Genomic DNA, 18,102 nt, shown 5'->3' with positions numbered 1-18,102 from the left:
AACTGAGGCTCAGAGAGATTAAGCAGCTGGGCCAAGGTAACCCAGCTGGAAGGTAGTGAAGTTGAGAGTTTGAATCTTGATTTGTCTGACTCTAGATTTCTTGCTCTTTCCACTGTGCTGTAATGCTATAGATCAGCATTTTCCAAAGCATGTCCCATAGAAATAGTTAAGACATTCCAAAAAAGGTGACAGATAATATGTTCAAACAAATTTGAGACCTTGATTGATAAAAAGAGTTAGACAAGGGCTTCTCTGATATTACACTGTAATTCTCCAAGAGAGGGCTAGCATTTGCATGCTTCCCACAGTTATTTGACTATGGAAGTTTAAAAAATGAAACATCCCATGGAGCTGTCTACTCATCTGTTCATCTTTCAAACATTCTTGAGCTCTGACCATGCAGCAGGCATTTTTCCAGCCCTTGGGAAACATTGGTGATCAAGACAGACCTGGTCCCCGCCTTGACAGCACTACCAGTCCAGCTTACAGACCACTTCTCCAAATATTCTTTGGGGGAAACTGTGATACGTAGGAGGGTTCACCCATTCCTAGAGAGGAGATATCCCAAAGGCAACCAGTGACCAGCGTGGCAGCCTTTACCCAACTTGATTTGCTACCTGAAGTCTGCCTGTTGGCTTTCCAGGTGTAAAAGGGTACATTCTCTTTCTTTTTCTTTTCTGCCCCACGTGGGAGGAGAGATAGATGAGCTAACAGAGGCAGACTATTATAGAAAGAAGAGAGATAGGAGGTGCGAGTGGTTGACCAGACGTTCTGGTGATGTTTCTGTCTCCCAGGCTTAAAGCTTGTGAAGGCTGGTGCCCTAAGATCCTCAGCTCTCATGGTGGCTGTTCTTCCCTCTCTGCTCATTGCTCTGTCCCCTCCCCTGTTACTTCCCTGCTCTTCTCTCATTGCATTTGAGTTGCTTGTTTTCCCTGGTGACAGCAAACCTCTCTGTTTTCAATCCGTTTCTAGAGTGAGTGACTGGCTATGAAATATTAAATCCTTGTAAATATTAATGCCTCATTACTGTCACATTTAATTCAGTCTTGTGAATTGAGAGGTCAGGATTAGGCTGACGAGTAGGTCTACTATGTTTACCCATTACCACTGCTGCCATCACCCCCACCACCCCTACTACGACCATTGCCACAAATGCCACCACTAGCAACTTATAAGGTCTTCTAGGAACTGAGAAACTATCCCTTTGGGAGCCTCAGGGACTTTTCATTCTACTTTTTCTCTTCACCAACTACTTTCTAGGGCTCAGAAGGAATATCCAGTAGGGCCATTAAGTTTTAAAGAGCTGTTGCTGAAGTGGCATCCAGAGACCCCCAGGAAAATTCTGATCTGGATGGTGAAACATGTCACTTTTCTCTGCTACGCCCTTGTTTTGTTTCTCATCAGTGTCAATGTGGTCAATATAATTCATAATAATAATGGTATAGTGAACTGGTAAACTTAAAAATTATTTCCCTCCAAGTTGAGAGAAGTTTCTACACTTCTAGCGGCTTTTATATCTAAAGGTAGAGACTCGGCTTGAGTGGGTTATGTAGGTGTAGAGCAAATTTGTACCCACTGTTCCAGGGAAAGAGCACAGCGGGTGTGTTTGGGGATAGATAAAGGCTTGTTCTCCCTATATTCCTTGCTGTATGGACCTTAATAACTTATTGTGGAGAGAGTTGGATACATTTGCATAGGAACCTCAGAGATTTGAGATTGAGGTTCTAACCTTTATCTTTTGAAGTTTAAAATTATTAGAACATCTTCAATGGACTGTGAGAAGCCTTGACTAAAGTCAGTTGATTGGACCGTAGGGGCTCATTATGTAGGAGAGATGGAAAAACTGGAATGGGACTTGGTTCTACATCGGGGCCCAGGTCTTCTTAGGAAAGCCGGTAGCATATGGACAATGTTGCCATGCCTTCTGACCTCGTTGTCTTGGCATCATAGGTGTGCTGTAGGGCTGTTTTGTATGTGTGTTAAGAGCAATTTTGTGATTAATATCCTTCAACACATATCTCTGTATACAAAGTATCCTCCAATATGTATATCTATGTGTAAAAGTGTTTCCTTATAATTCTAGAGACGGGCATGCTAGGTCAGAGGGTGTATCAGTCAGCATAGGTAGGATATGCTGCAGTAACAAACAACTCTAAAAATCTTAAAACAACAAAGGCTTATTTCCCATTCATCCTGCATATCCAACTGAGTTATACTTACGTCTTCTCACTCTGGAACTGAAGCTGATGGAACTTCCACCATTGGAATCATTAATAGTCACCATGGAAGCAGAAAAGAGTTTTCTGGCTGTTACATTGACAGTTCAATGCTCTGGCCTAGAAGTCGTATTCAGCTCTTCTTACAACTCATTAGCCAGAACCTTGGATAATAAGTAGGAGGCCATGAAGCTCAGTTCTACCATGTGTCTGGCAAGTGGAGAGTCAGAAACATTGTGAACAGTATTAGTGACAATTTCAAGTGGTGTGAACATTTTTAAGGCTTTTGATGCACATCGGCAAACTATCCTACAGAATGGTTCTACCAGTTTACACTCTCAGGCATTAAAATGACAAGGACTTATTTTAATAACTATCCTATCCTCCATTTCATGGATGTATCGCAGGTCATTTCATCAATTCCCTGCCAGTGAGCACTTCTAATTTTTTCCATTACAACGATGTTATGAACATTTTATACACACATATATTTATCCCCTTATTTCTTTAGGATAAATTCATAGAAACTGGATTGCTGAATCGAAGTATATGAATTCTTTTAAGGAAGGTTTTTGGTGCATATGATCATACTGCCCTCTCAGAGCTGTTGTACCTTTTTATACCGCTACCATCAGAGTAGAGGAGTGCCTGTTTCATTGATTTGGAAAGAGTGTTAGTAACAGCTGTGAGTATCTTCTAAGTTCCTTGATTCCAATTTCCAAGTCCAGATACTCCTGACCTTGGGTGGTTAGAAGTTGATTTCAGACACTTGGATTTGCACCAGGTGAGAAATAAAAAAGAGAAAGAGTTTATGTTTAAGGGTCATTTACAGGATGGGCAGGCATTGAGTGTTCTAACTTGCTTTTGTCTTAACGTAGAGTGTCTGCCTGCTAGATTTACCTTGAAACCTTGTCTCAAATCAGCCAAGCTAATGGATGAGGCTTGCCAGATGATAAGAAAACTAATGGGGCCCTTGTTCGACACACTACATCAATTGACTGCTCAGTTTTCTCTGTGACAGTGGCCAAGTCAACCCCACCCTGCTGATCACAGCATAAGGGGAGAGGGCAACTGGCAAATTGAAGCTATTACCAGAGTGACTGGGGAAGGACAGATGAAGGAGAGAGAAAGAACAAGCATTTGTAGATGTACTTTCTGACAATGCACATATAACTATTGGGGAAGTTTAAGTGCTACATGCACTGAGAAGGATCAGGGTTTGACTGCATGAGACAGTAGTGAAAAAATAGTGTGTTGGGTAGGAGAGGCACAGAGCTCTGCCTTAAAGATTCACGAGGCATTTGGGAGAAGATGAAATCTCAGATTATTATGTCATTATTTGTTTCTTTCTCATGTTTTTTTTCTGTTTCCACAATAATGGTGTTTACTAAAGAGGGAGGAAGAGAAAGCATGGAAAATTTTAAGTAGGGGTTATTATAAACATTCATTCTAAGCTTTAGTATTGTCATTCATGTACTTGAGTATATGCATAAATACACACATGTATTTATGCACACAGCCTTTATACCTCTCCCTAGCCTTGTATTAATTAGAATATTTTGGCTGCACAGAGTAAATCTAACTCAAAGTGACTTACATAATAAGGGCATTTATTATCAGTGGGGAGACCATATAATTTATCATTCAAACCAGGAAACTATTGTTCAGAACAAACCCTAACTCAGAAAGTACACTGGTACAAATGTCAACTGGAACAGTTCCAGGAAAACCAGGGTTGTTATGGAATGAACATTTATGTCTGCCACCCCCAATTCATATGTTGAAGTCTAATCCCCAATGTGATGGTATTTGGAGGTGGGGCTTTTGAAAGATCATTAGGTCACTAGGGTGGAGCCCTTATGAATGGGATTAGTGCCCTTATAAGAGAAAGCCAGAGTGCTAGCTAGCTCTCTTTCCATCATGTGAGGATACAAGGAGAGGTTGGTCTTCTACAATCTGGAAGAGGGCTCTCACCAAAACCTGACCACTCTGATCTCTGACTTCCAGCCTCCAAAATTGTAAGAATTAAATGTCTTTTGTTTAAGCCACTCAGTCTATGACAATTTGTTACATCAGCCTGAGCTGACTAAGACAAGGATGTGTGATCACCATACACCATATCCTACATATCAGAACATCTCTAGGCTGGGCGGATCTAGAGTTAATTCTGAGGATCAAAGACATTGAGGATCTCAAAGTCTCAACAGCTAGCTTTTGTCCTTATACTTTTCCCTTTGAGCTCAGAGATGGCTGCAACAGCTTCAGGCATCAAAGGCACTGACTTTGTAAGAGCAAGGAATACATTTTCCAGAGCCCCCAGCAGACTTCCCATTGTGTCCGTTGGTCAAAATTTTGTCACATGTCCATGCTTCAGCCAGTAACTGACAAGGACAATGAAATTGTTATGATTGGTTTTGACCAGTCAAGACTCACCCGTCTCTTGGGGTTAAGAGGGGCACAGCCCCGGTACAAGCGCTTGGCTGTTGAGAGAGTAAATAAAATCAGAGTTGTGTTGGGAAAAGAAGAGAGAGTAAATGGTTGTAGCGTAGGCAGCAAAAGGGCTGCTACTCATTCACTCTGGCCAGATCTCCAATCTAGGATTAATTTAGAGGCAGAACAAGGAGATAGATATAAATAATCCATGGAATGCACAAGTCATTGCATATAACCAAGGCACTACGGTATCTGATTGAATGTTACAGAGAACCCTTCCATCCATTATCTTCCTTGATCCTCACAACAACCTTGTGATCCTCACAACAGCCCTGTGCGATTTGGCAATACAGGAATCAGGTTCCCCATTTCTCAGCAGCATCCAGGGTCCAGAAGCTGAGCTGCCAATGGCTGTATCCAGTGGGGAGGAAAAGTAGGGCTCAGAGTGGTTAGTAATTTGCTCTTAATCCCAGAGCCACTGAATGTCCAAAAAAGGATTAGAACTCAGTTCTATATGACTCCACTGTTCTTTATCATGTTACAGTATGCTAATTTCAAAAGTTAAAACTTTTTTTCTTTAGTGGTGAGGTGGGTAGTGAAAGGTGTAGAAGGTAGAGGATGAACATCATTTATAATTGAGTTGGGAAGATGAAATCGGTTGGGGTTGTGACCTGCTCATATCTAAGCCACTCTGGAACTCTTTTTTTTTTCTCTTCTATGTAAGAGGATTTTGGAATATAAGTGCCATAAAATGAAGTTATTATACAGACAACTTCAATCTATTTCAATTAATTTTTTAAAGGATTGAAGAAAGACATGGAAAGAAGGGAGAAAATCATTTTTTTTAAAGACTTGTTAGTGATTTTTAACCACAGTAGGGTTACTTTCAGCACATTGCATTATCAATTTCCATGCTTCTGAGTGAACCAACATACCCTGTTGAGAACTGGTGCTCTACAAGTCATTAGTGGGTGGAGTAGCAGGACGGGAGTGGGGAGAAGTGGAGAAAACCCCAGTTCCTTCAAAAATACCCTATCTTGGGTGGTACCCTATGTGTGAGGGACCCACAATCAGCTGCCACCCACCATTTCCCTTCTTCCATGCCCTTCTTCCTCCCTCTTCCTCTTCTTCCAATTAAGCCTACTCAGGACCCGTTTCTAACAAGTGGCTGTGTGTGAGTGCTTCGTGATGATTTCATTTTCAACATGTCATGAGTCAGGAGGCAGCTAGGGAGCAGAGCAGCTGAGATATGAGCAGTCCTGGCTAATTAGGTTCCCGGCTGCCCTCTTCCTCTACCCAACACCCTGCCAGTCTGCCGCCCTGTCATGCCCTCTTTTGAATTTCTTTCCGCTGGTTGTCTTGGTTAATTCGCAGATATCACTCAGAACTACACCATCTTCAACCATTTATTAAAGGTTTCTCTGCTGGGGCTGATAATGTCAGAAATCACTAGCAAATTCTTCATCCTTTGAAGTATCTCTTCAGTAGGCGACCTCGTAGTGGTCAGGGAGGGTGGACACTGCCAAAGGGACATTTGTCCATGGGTGGAGGCGTTTTGGGCTGACAGAATGACTGGAGGAGGGGCGTGAGCATCTATCTGTAGAGGTCAGAAATGCTAAAATTCTTACCATGTCAGTCCTGCACAATAATGAGTTCTCCCCAATATGCCAAGAAAAACCAATTGAAAAGCCCTGCAAAAGCAGAGACAAGAGGAATCCTTAGCTTCAGTTGGTGGTATGGCCAGGCATGTGAAGTACAGAGAGTGTCTAACCAGTGGTCCTAGAGTGTCGTGGTCCCTGGCCCCTACATGGGACTTGGAGTTTAGGAGTTGGGGAGGGAGAGAGAGTGAGGCAGCAGTTGTGCAAGGCTGCCTCTGGTCGGGGTGCAGGTACTTCAGTAAAGAATGTGAGGACTAGATGAGGTGTGTGCCATCCCAGGAGTCGCCAGTTTGGAGGCTGACACTATGGCGTGGGTTACATCTCAGTGGGTGTCAGTAGAGGACATGGACAGATACAAATAAGACCTGGCCACCCCTCTCCACTGGTGGCGTGGAGATATTTGCACAACCCCCTGGAGCTTGGCATCTTTTCCACTAAGAGGAAAGGAGCGAGAAAATCCAAAATCTGACTTGGTTTACGCTAAAATCCATGAGAAAAATAAAAACCACTAAAATGATTGAGTTTAGCTGGAAGTGACAAGATTAAATGTTCTGCTTCAGAGAGTTTGGTGGTGGTCGGGGGTGTTAAAGGCAGAAATTAAGTTCAGTGGGAGCACACATACTTCACTCCCGACAAGGTGCTGGGAAATTCATGGTCACTAAATTTTCAAAGGGCTTGGCACATGGTAAGTGCTCCATAAATGGGAAATAAATACATAAATAATAATTTAAAAGATCTACATCTGCCCACGGCAATGGCCAGCCTTTCCAGTTGATGGAAGGGATGGAAGCTGAGAATCAGCCCAGGTTCAGTTCTCTCCCTCCTTCGTCCCAACTAGCCCCCTTATTGGGCAACACATCCTCCTGACCAAGCCTTGGGAGCAGAGCACAGAAAAGGCAGTGGGCTCTGAGTGCATGCCATCCCATAAATACTTCCAGAGGGAAGAGAGATTTATGGTGTTATAAAGGCCAGCGGCAGGCCCCGTTTGTGTTAATGGCCTTATTAGTTACATTGCTGTAAAATCCAGATCTCCACACTGTTTAACAGCTACAGTTCTGCTCAGCAGCATTAATTCAATAAATCAAGGCCCCTTGACATAAATCTTAAAGCCCCTGAAACATGATTAGGAAATCCCTCCTGATGGGTTAGAGATAGACCAATGGAGTGAGGCCAGCGAGCTTCCAGTGGGAACAGTGAATCTCACGAGGCAGCTGTCTCCAGAGGCTGTCACTGTGGGTCATTTCCTATCTATAGTCCCATTGGGCTCTATCTTGGCCTTGAAAGTGGAAGGTCTGACAGGGGTTGCTGGTGATCCAGGGGAGGTGAACTCAGAGTCCCCATCACCCCTTGTAGTCCCTTTGTGCAAATAAGAGAAAGTGTCCTTCCCCTCTCGATGGCTGCAGCCTCATAATACGTGGCTTGGTGGGAGAAACGGCATCTTGTGCTGGTTAGAAGAAGTCCAGAGGAGCTTCAGGGTGGAATTCAGCCTCTACCTGCGCCCTCAGCTGGGAACCCTTGTGCACCAAAGAGCCCACACAGCAAAACATGGTAGCCTGAGTGAGCTTGTAAAATTCAACCACGATGAGAGAGAATTAAGAGCCTATAATTGACAGACCTAGAAATTAGAAAGTTAAAGACAAGCAGAGCGAAACAATTTATTGTTAGGCATATATATGTGAAAAAACTAAAGAAAAAATCAGTGAAGTGAGTGATCCAACATCTAGGATCGTAGTTACCTTTGAGAGAAAGGCAGGCGGTAGGGTGGGAGGAGCACATGAGGAGATGAAATTATTGCTAACATGTAGGTTCTTCATTTGGTCAATGAATTTATGGTATTCATTGTATTGTTTTAAAAATAATAAATAAAATAAAATGATAATCATTAGCTAATGATGCATCTGATTCTCCCCTACCTGGGGAGGGGAGGCAGACAGAAGAAAGAAACTAGAGCGACAGATCTGATATCCTGTTTCCCTCTCTCCTTCCCTGCCTCCTAATAACAATCCACGCACACTAAGACCTACACTAGGCATCTTATATCCATCATCCTGTTTAGTCTTCATATCCACTCTGTGTGCTCACAGTACTGGGGTCGAATCCCAACGCAACCACTTAGAAGCCATGTGATCCTAGGCGAGTTACTTAATTACATTCTCATCTGTGAAATGGTTGCGTGTATGTATTTAAACTGAACTGCAAAGGGCAAAACAAAACAAAATTAGAGTGAGTTTGGGGCATAAAAATAGGCAAAAAAGAATAAAATGTAGATAGCTAATAGTAGCTACTTCATAGGCTACAAGGATTAAATGAGATACTGCATTTGGATCTGTGCTTGGCACATAGGAAGTATTCAATAAATGTTATCTGTCAGAAAATCATTATGCCCATTTTACAGGTAAGGAAAGTATATGATGTTTGAAAAGTTAAGTAACTTACCCAAGACTGCACAATTGGCATCAAATGGCCATTCCTTTCCCCCCTTTCTATCAAGTCCATTCTGTTTCCTCCCTTTCTGTCTCATACACGAATTACTTGATTATTGAATGTGAGCCAATAAATGTTCTAGTTTCTGAGGGGCAGAAATGAAAGGATGATGTGTATAATCCTTGCACTTAAGGATCCTATAGTTTTTGTGGGCTGAGTGTTAATTGGGGTCTGGAGTTGCTTCTGAGGGTGGAGATTTCCCAGAAGACAGTGGAGGCGTGGCATGTCCCAGAAGCACAGGCTGCCTTGAACTCCTTACTGTCAGATCCCCCTTGTGCTGGGGCAAACCTATCCTTGCTTTACCTCATGACTAAGCTGCAGACCTGGAGAAGAGTGGGGTTCCAAAGGCCCGTGGGGAAAGAAGAACTCTGATTTCTCCTGCGACATGTGCATGGTTTACAGGAGTAAGAGTGGATGCTTGGTTCTCCAGGTGTTTCAAGTTGAGAGCTTTCCAAGGTCATCTATGTATGTGTATATATATATACAGTGCTGAACAAGATATAGTTTAGTCCTTTTCCTCCTGGTGCTAATGCGTATATGAATGGGAGAGGCAGAAAGGATTAAACAAGCAAGTAAGAGAATAAAACAGAAGCCACAATAGAAGTAATCAGGAGGTGCCGCAGGAACTAAGGAGAGGGGCATTTTATCAATTACTTTATATCAAAGCACTCCAGAATATAGTGGCTTAAAGCAGATATTTCATTATTCCCAATTCTATGGGCTAGGGATTCAGGCAGGGCTCAGTTACAATGACTTACTGCTGTTCCACATGGTGTTGGCTGAGGCAACAGGACTGGGACAGGAGGGTCCAAGGTGGCCCCAGTCACGCGTCTGGCACCTCATAGGGATGGTTGGACTATCCTGGGGCTTGTTCAGGTGGCTCAGCCACTTTGTTCTCATGGTGTTGGTTCGCACACAGTCTAGGACCTTGGTTCTCCTCCACGGGGTGCTTCTGTCTCCTGGACTTCTCTGCCCCAAGGCTGCGTTCACCTCTGAGTGGAAGCAGAAAAGGTTGTGTAGCCTCTTAAGGTCTGAAATCTGACACCCTAGGAAGCCACTTCTGAAGCATTCTGTTGGTTAAAGCAAGCTGACTACCAGCCTGATTCAAGGAATGGGGAAACAAATTCCACCTCGTAATGGGGAAAGCAGTGTGGGTGCAAACAGAGAGAGGGAATGGTCTGTGCCATTCCCTGCAGATAATCTACCACAGTCAACTTGTCCAATCTTAACGTGTGGTGATCAGGGAAGGCTTCCTGGAATAGGCAACATCTAACCGGACACTTAACAGTTTAAGTAGGGAGTAGGCTAGAGATTAGGGAATATTGAACGCAGAGGAACAGCACGTGTGAAGACTCAGAGGCAAAAGGGAATGTGGAACTTTCAGAGTCTCGAAGGAAGTTCAGCAAGGAAAGGAGTGGGGACTGGTAAGAAATGAGACTGGGGAGGTGGGCAGGGGCAGCCGATGAAGGGCCTTGTACATATGGTGCTTTATCCCAAGGACAATGAGGTGCAAGTTGGGGGAGTTAGAATCTAGGAGTGACAGGACCTAATTTAAGTTTGAAGAGGGTCCCTTTGGCTGCTGTAAGGGGAGTAGATTGCAGCAAGCCAGAATGGATGTTCTGAGATCAGTTAGAAGGTGGTAGAGTTGCCCACGCAAGAGGTGGTGGTGATAATAGTGGAGATGGCAGGACACGGGTAGGTGGGGATGGTTTTTAGCAGGTTGGCATCATCGTGGGATAGGGCCAGGGCATCCATCCTATGCCCCTGGGCTTGGACTAAAAGAAGTTACCCTCTCCTTTGCACCCTGGTCCAGTCAGCCTCCAGGTGCGCTAAAAATTCCTTCTTCCTTCTATCCTTTCCTTCCCTTTCTGCGGCAACCACGCGCCCTCCCCACCCCATGGCTGGGTGGTTCAATAATCTACTAATTAGTCTCCTTGTCTTCTGGGTACCCCCCTTCCAATCCATCTTGCATGCTGTCTCTAGAGTAAGTATTCTAAAGTATAGCTTTACATCATGTCAGCTCTCTTTGGAAAACAAGAGAACCATGCTGGGGCTCCCGGTCCTCACAGGAGAAAATGAAGCGTCTTTCATGCGGCAGTTGAGGTTTTCCCAGGGTGGTCTTCTAAAATTTGTCCCCTGCTGTCGTTCCATAGGATCCCACCTGCCAGATATAAAAATATTGCCAGTGGTTGGGGAATTCTTGGATGGCAGTGGTAACAGTGACAGTCATGCAGTGTGGCCCTGTCTATCAAAATTAATTAAATTTGCCTTTTGAGTTGGTGAGGTAGACATGGAGCTGTGCTTCCCAGATCCCCCCTTCAGGGGAGGATTTGCTGCTCTGCGGTGGGGAGTGTGGTCAGCAGATGGCTTCCATCTGTCAGCTGCAGAGAGCTCCCTCACCCAACCAAGGCCGTGCCTTCTGGAGCGGTCACCATCCCATCGCCGAAAGAAACGGGTGTAAAGGCTTGGCTGTCTTGGCTCAGCCAGTCTCTGCTTGCTTGGCTGGCTTCACTGGGCCTGCATTGCAGTTTAGACTTTTTGGCTGCCCAGTTCTCCTTCCTCCCTCTTCCCTTCAACATTTCAGGGACAACTTTATTGAAATACAATTCACCCACTTAAAGTGGACAGTTAGTTTTGAGTGTGTTCACAGAGTTGCGAATCACAATCAGTTTCAGAATATGTTCATCCCCCCACCCCCCCAAAAAAAAACCCATCATCATTAGCATTCCCCCAAGCTTCTGCCCCAGGCAAGCGCTAATACACTTTTCATCTCCAAAGACTTGCCTCTTCTGGGCATTCCAGATGAATGGCATCATACAACACGAGGTCTTTTGTGTTTGACTTGTTTTACTCGGGGTAATGTTTTCATTGTTCATCATGGTGCAGCATGCATCAGTAGGTCACTCCTTTTTATTGTCAAATACTATTCTGCTCCATGGATGTGCCACTTGTATCCATCCGTTCCTTAGCTGACGGACATTTGAGTTGTTTCTACCTTTTTTGGCTATTATGAGTAATGCTGCTGTGAACATTTCTCGTACAAGGCTTTATGTGGCCATATATGCCTAATAAACATTTTCCGATCTAAACTCCGTCTCAGCACTTGTTCCAGAGAATCCAACCTGCAACGTTTGGCAGTCTCTCTTTCAGGAACTTCTCCCCCAGGTATACTTGTACAATGCAACCTGACACATGTACAGCATGACTTCTAATAGCATTATTCGCATTGGCAGATTATTGGAAACAACAGGATTAAACAACTAACTCAGAGTGATCAGAGAGGTTAAGTGACCTGTTAAGTAGCACAGCAACGGAGTGTTGGACCCAGGATTTGAACTCAAGTTTGTGACTCCATAGCATGTTCTCTTTCTGTTCCCCTCCCTCCCTCCCTCCAGCTGGATCCTGTAGGGCTTTGCACACACACCCACAGACTGGCTGCCCTCAGTCTAGAAATAGCCCATACATGTGTTTCGTTTGGACTATACAAGGGTGCCGTGTTTAAAACTCTGGAAGTTTCATATGCAAATGCAGATTAAGAGATTCTTTTTTAAAAAAATGAAAGGGCACAATCTGCCAACACTTGACTGGTGTGTCTACAGCAAGCCTGGCTGAGGCCAAGAAGTGGCCGTGTCTTTTATGTGGGGCTCTCGGTCCTGCCTCTCCCTTTTCTGCACCTCCAGCCCACTTCACTCACTTCTGGTCCCTGCCTGGCTTCTCTGTGCATCTGTGTTTGCGACCTTTGCGATGTCAGTGTTTCACTTATTTTGGGTACGTGCCTTTCTAAAAGGCTATCCCCAGCTGGTGACTTAGCTTCATGTTAGGGAAACCCAGCTCCTAAATTTCCCCTTTGCTGATTTTCTTTCTTTGTTGGGAGAGGGAGAGCAGGGGAGGGTGAAGGAGTGGGCGTTTGTTAGGGCTGCCATAATAAAACATCACACATTGGGTGGCTTAAACGACAGAAATTTATTTTCTCACAGTTCTGGAGGCTAGAGAGTTCAAGATCAAGGTTCTGGCAAGGTTTGGTTCCCGATGAGGGCTGTCTTTTTGGCTTGCAGACAGCTGCCTTCTTGCTGTGTCTCTTCCTCTTCTTCTATGGTCATCAGCCTTATTGGATTAAGACCCAACACTTATGACCTCATTTAACCTTTATCATCTATTCAGAGGCTACTCAAGGTGCTAGCAGCATAGATTTCGTTCTGAAGCCTCTTCTCTTGGCATCTTGCTGTGTGCGCACACGACTTCCTCCTTGTGTTCACTCGGTGAGGGAGTGAGCTCTCTGGTTTCTTTTCTTATAAGGGTACCATCCCACCTTGAGGGCTCTACCCTCATCTGACCCTAAGTAGCCTCCCAATGCCACATCTCCAAATACCAGCACATTGGGAAGTCAGGGCTTCACCATATGAATTTGGGTGCAGTATAAACATTCAGCCTATAATAAACCTGCCAATGTTACCTTATTGGGGAAAAAGGTCTTGCAGATATGATTAAATTAAGAGTTTTGGGATGAGGACGTCATCCCGAACTATCCTGTGGGCCCTAAATGCTATCCCATGCATTCTTTGAAGAGGGATGTGGAGGAAGCTTTTACAAACAGACAGACACATATAGAGTGAAGGCACGTGAAAGACGAAGCAGAGAGACAGATGCTACGAGCCAAGGAACGCTGACGGCCACCAGCAGCTGAAGAGGCAAGGAACAGATTTTCCCTCAGAGCCTGTGGAGGGAGCGTGGTCCTCCTGACACACTGATTTCAGGCTTCTGGGCTCCAGCACTGGGAGAGAACGCATTTCTGTTGTTTTTAGGCACCCAGCTGGTGGTCATGTGTTACGATAGCCCTGGGGAGCTAATACACTGCGCTATGATTTATGTGACCATCCCCCGTTGATGGACATTTAGGTTATTGCCAGATTTTCTCATACTAACAGTGTTGCAGTAGACATTCTTGTGCACTGTCTTTTTTTAGCTGCCCATTGTTTTTCTTCTGTTGGAGAAACTCCTAGAAATGGAATTACTGGGAAGTCATGGGCATGAGCAGTTAAAATTAGGATGACTTGGAGGGGGCTGGGCCCTTTAAAAAAAATTGTTCCTATGCTATGCACGTCATATACATATTGGTATTATTCTTGTTTATTTCTTCTGCAGGTCAGGAAACTGAGGCTCGGAGAGGTTGAATCACTTGCTCAAAGTTATGCATTTGGGGAAAGGCTAAGTCAGATGTAAATCCTGTCTCTCTGACTTTATTTAAGATACTGAAAGTAAATCATTTAGTACCCTACTTGGTGCTGAATCAATGTTGGCTAAATATTGTTATTATTATCATCACACTTTTTTTTTTAAGAGATGTCATGAACGTAGTATTATGTACGATGAAATCGTTAGATATCTGTTAAGTATCTACCGTGGTCTCCACATAGGGCTTGATGCTGGGGATCTAGCCATGAATGAGTCAGATGTGGCCCCTGCCCCCCTGGAGCTTATAGTCCCCCAGAGGAGACAGATTTTGGTCCAGTAATTCCAAATGTGATGAGCGCTCTGGGGGAGAAGTGCCAAATTGAAGAGGCATTTAGTGGGTAGGGAACCTTGTGGCCCCTTGTGCCTAGTAGCTGAGACAAGTCTGGCTCTTCCCAGTAGCTACTTCAAGCGTCCACTGAGTAGAACAGCCCTGAGAAATGGTGATTTGTCATTATCAGGCCTTGGGGGCTTTTACTGGGGTCTAAATCAAATTCAGAAGCTGGAGAGCCAGGCCTGAGTTTAATGTGGATTTTACAGGTCAGTGAGGCTGAACAGCAGCTCCCCAGCTGGTGATCAATGTGTTAGGATCTCTCTCTGGCTCTGCCAAGGCCACTGTCAACTCAGTGTCTTCACTTCCCCAGAGTGTTGTGGAGAGGCTGGAATCCTGTCCTCCACCAGAGGTCTTTAGGAGGACTTTAGGAGGAGCATCCACTCCTGGCTCAGGTCCTGGGTGATCTGGGGCATCCCCTATGCTGGGAAGTGGCTGAGACAGGAGAAGATGGGGGTGAGTTCCTAAGAGTAGGGACCGCGCATTCCCACCCTCCTATCCCTGAGACGAGGTTTGTGCCTGGCACAAATAAGTATCTGTTGAATGACCAAATTCACAACGGAAAGGTGCCTTATATGAAAAGCAGAGGCCAAATGACTATCCATAATATTCTCCCCATCCCTTATTCTTCTGAGATGATTTCTGGCCTTGCCCATTTAGTATCGTTCCCTGTCTCCCTAGCCCAGGCTCAAATGCAAGATGTGCTCAACAGTGGATGAAGAGCCAGAGAAGAGATGGTGGGATTTTGTTCTGAAAAGACCTAGATGGACTTGTCAGAGGGAAGAGGGACCAGAGAGGTCTATGACAGGGAGAAGATATGCGAGATACTCATGGGTAGGGTGTTTGGAGGTTTGGGGGAAGAGTTTGGAGTAAGGAATGTGCTGATGAGGTATGAGGGAGACAAAGGGGGGTTCTTTAAAGAAGTGTGTCTGTAGATCACGGATTTGATCCCTCTTTAATGCTGCCCAAGAGATGCAAAAAGACTGGACTGACATACTTTTAGTTGCTGGGCTGAGTTTCTTTAAAATCTGCAGCGCTCCATACTGGCCACTTGGGATCCTGATTTTGATTAGGGTTACATGTGTACTCTTAAATCAGTTCTGGCTTCTAGTAACTGCTGGCCATGACCATTCTGAGACTCCCCTGTAATTGTTGGTGGTCAACCCTTTTGCACAACAATACCACCAGCCAACAAATAGCAAGAGTGTACTATGTGCCAGGCACTGTCTGGGCTTAATGTTCATGACCATATTTTACGGTAGACATTTGTATTATTTCCATTTTACAGGTGAAGAAACTGATGAAAGAGAGGTTAAACAGCCTGCCCAATTTAAACAACTTGTCACAGAGCTGGCTGATGGTAGAAGTGGGTGTGCACCAAGTAGTGTGATTCTGGGACCAGAGGTCTCAACCTCTCTTCTAAGCAGCTCTTGGTTCCCATGGTGCTATGGTAGCTGGGGATTGTGAAGTGAGAGGATAAATTCACTACTCCTTCCACTTAAGTCAAAGGTTTCACGTCACTGTATCTCAGAGCCCCCCTCCTCCCAGGGCCCATGCACTCACACACACACATCCCATCATTTGGACTATGCTCTGTCCTGCCTGTTGTGTGTTACCTGGGCCTCCTGCTTCCCTCTGCCCAGCAGACTCTGTTGTCAAGTCACCCTGTGCCAGTCTCCTTTTCCTTTTGTGATGAAATTTTCTCTCTAGACCTGAGCCGTCCCTCCCAACAGCTGGGATTCTGTTACCTGTTCCCCCTTGTCCATTTCTCTTTCAGATGATGTTTGAACATGTATAAATCCCAATGATGGTTGGGATTCAAGTTTTTTTCCCTCTTGGTTTTGTATTTCAGTTGGATGTAAATGAATACTTGGGGGAAAGAGTATTACTTATCTGCACAGGTGGATGTCTGTAAATCCCAGCTCTGACCCTGCTGGGTTTCCCTAAGAGATTTTAAATAAGTTATATGTCACACTGTAAGCAGCCCACAAATGGAGTTACTGATAATGCATGTAATTTTGCAAACAACGACTAGGATCGATGGTGGATGTTCGGGGGAGAAATTCAGGCTCCATAAATGGAGGCTGCAGCAGACACCTGTGACCCATACCTGGTATCCAAACCTCCTTCTCCTTTGATAGCAGAACATTTTTTAAAAAATAGACAGTGACACACCCAGTCCTAGGCTATGACTTACGATGAGCCGAAGCCAATTATGACAATCTTGTTCCTTACCTTGCCAGCTTCCCTTGAAGGTAGAAGGGACACAAATTAGATCAATGGGACCTAAATAGAAGTCTGCTGTGAGTGTTTCCAGAATCAAAGGTATCTCCCAGTGAAAGGGAAAACACTTAGCTGGCACTATCTCTTCCTTTTTTCTTCTTGGAAAGTGGATGTGGTGTCTGCAGGTGCAGTGGCCTCCTTGCAGGCATGCAGTGAGAAACATGGGGCTAAACACAGAGGTGCTGAGAATGGCCAAAAGCCCTGCATCCCTGATGACTGAACTAAAGCAGCCACCTACTTCTGGATCTCTTGTTAAGAGAAAATGAACCTTGTATTAATCTTTCTTTGTGTAAGCCACTGTCCGTTAAGTTTTCTTTTCTTTTCTTTCGTTAGGTTTTCTATTACTTGCAGCCAGATGCATTCTGAGCTGATACAGAAGTGCTTTTTTCTTTCTTGGTGACAGCTAATAAAATGCTCATTTTAGAAAAAAATTTAAAAACAAGCAAGCAAAAAAATTCGTGAATAATCACTGTCGACATCCTTTTGAAATTTTTCTACGATTAAAAAATATTTAGTTAATATTTATTGAGCATTTATGACAGTATCATGTTAAGTATTTCAATTTATCTATTTTATTTTATTCTCACAACCTATGAGGTATGTATCATTACAATTCAGAAAAAATACACAGTTAACTCCCTCTAAATTTCCCTCTCCCTATTAAAGTTAACCATTGTTACTAGCTTGTTCTTATGATTCCAGATTTTTTTTCCTATGCAGTTATGTACACACTCAGGTTTTGTATTTTGCATAATAATTAGATCATACTAGGCATGTAGTCCTTGAACTTGTTTTTGCCTTTGATAATTTATCTTGGAAAATTTTCTGTGTCAGTTCAAGCAGATCTATCTCAAAATTCTCGTTAGCTATGTAGTAAGTAAGGCAGCTCTTTCTAAGAGTCAGAATTGTTTAAAGGCAGAGTAGGCTGCTTAAGTGCTGATGGTCTTGTTTCTAAAGGATCTAAGTAGAACCAAGGTAACTGCCTAGAGAGGGAGATTAGCATCAGATGGTAGGTTGGACTATGGTGGCCTTTAAAGGACCTTTTTACCCTGAGATCCTATGATTCTCTAGCTTGACAAGGAGGTTCTAGCAACAATCTGGATTTGGCGGCACGGAAAGAGGTTTTTAATTTTTCAGGATATCGTAGAATAATAGTCAAAAGCACAACTTACTAGATATGTGACCTTGAATAAAGTCACTTCACCTCTGTGAGCCTCACTTGGTGCATAAGCAAAATGGAGCATCAGTTACACCTAGTTCAGTGGTTCTTGACCCTGGTTGCATTTTAGAATCACCTGGGAGGCTTTTATCTGCACAGTGACTGGGCCAGCTGAAAAAAAAATCTTTGGGGATGGAGCCTGGGCATCTGTAACTAGAAAAGAAAACCCCCAGAAGAGTCTAGTACACAGACTTGAGGACCTGGCCACTTTGTGTGCATCAGCTGGGGCTCATACTTAATTTCACAGCC

At 44.1% G+C, this 18,102-nt stretch overlaps 1 long non-coding RNA gene across 1 annotated transcript in view; it reads left to right on the top strand.

The window, feature by feature from the left end:
* Positions 1-18,102, top strand: part of LOC141575809 (uncharacterized) — a 164,741-nt gene that overhangs the window by 127,781 nt on the left and 18,858 nt on the right. The gene's annotated exons all lie outside the window — the stretch shown is intronic.

This window comes from Camelus bactrianus, chromosome 32, assembly GCF_048773025.1.
Source record: "Camelus bactrianus isolate YW-2024 breed Bactrian camel chromosome 32, ASM4877302v1, whole genome shotgun sequence".
NCBI lineage: Eukaryota > Metazoa > Chordata > Mammalia > Artiodactyla > Camelidae > Camelus > Camelus bactrianus.
Note: the sequence above shows the minus strand (reverse complement) of the source record. Positions and strands in the feature narration are given on the sequence as shown.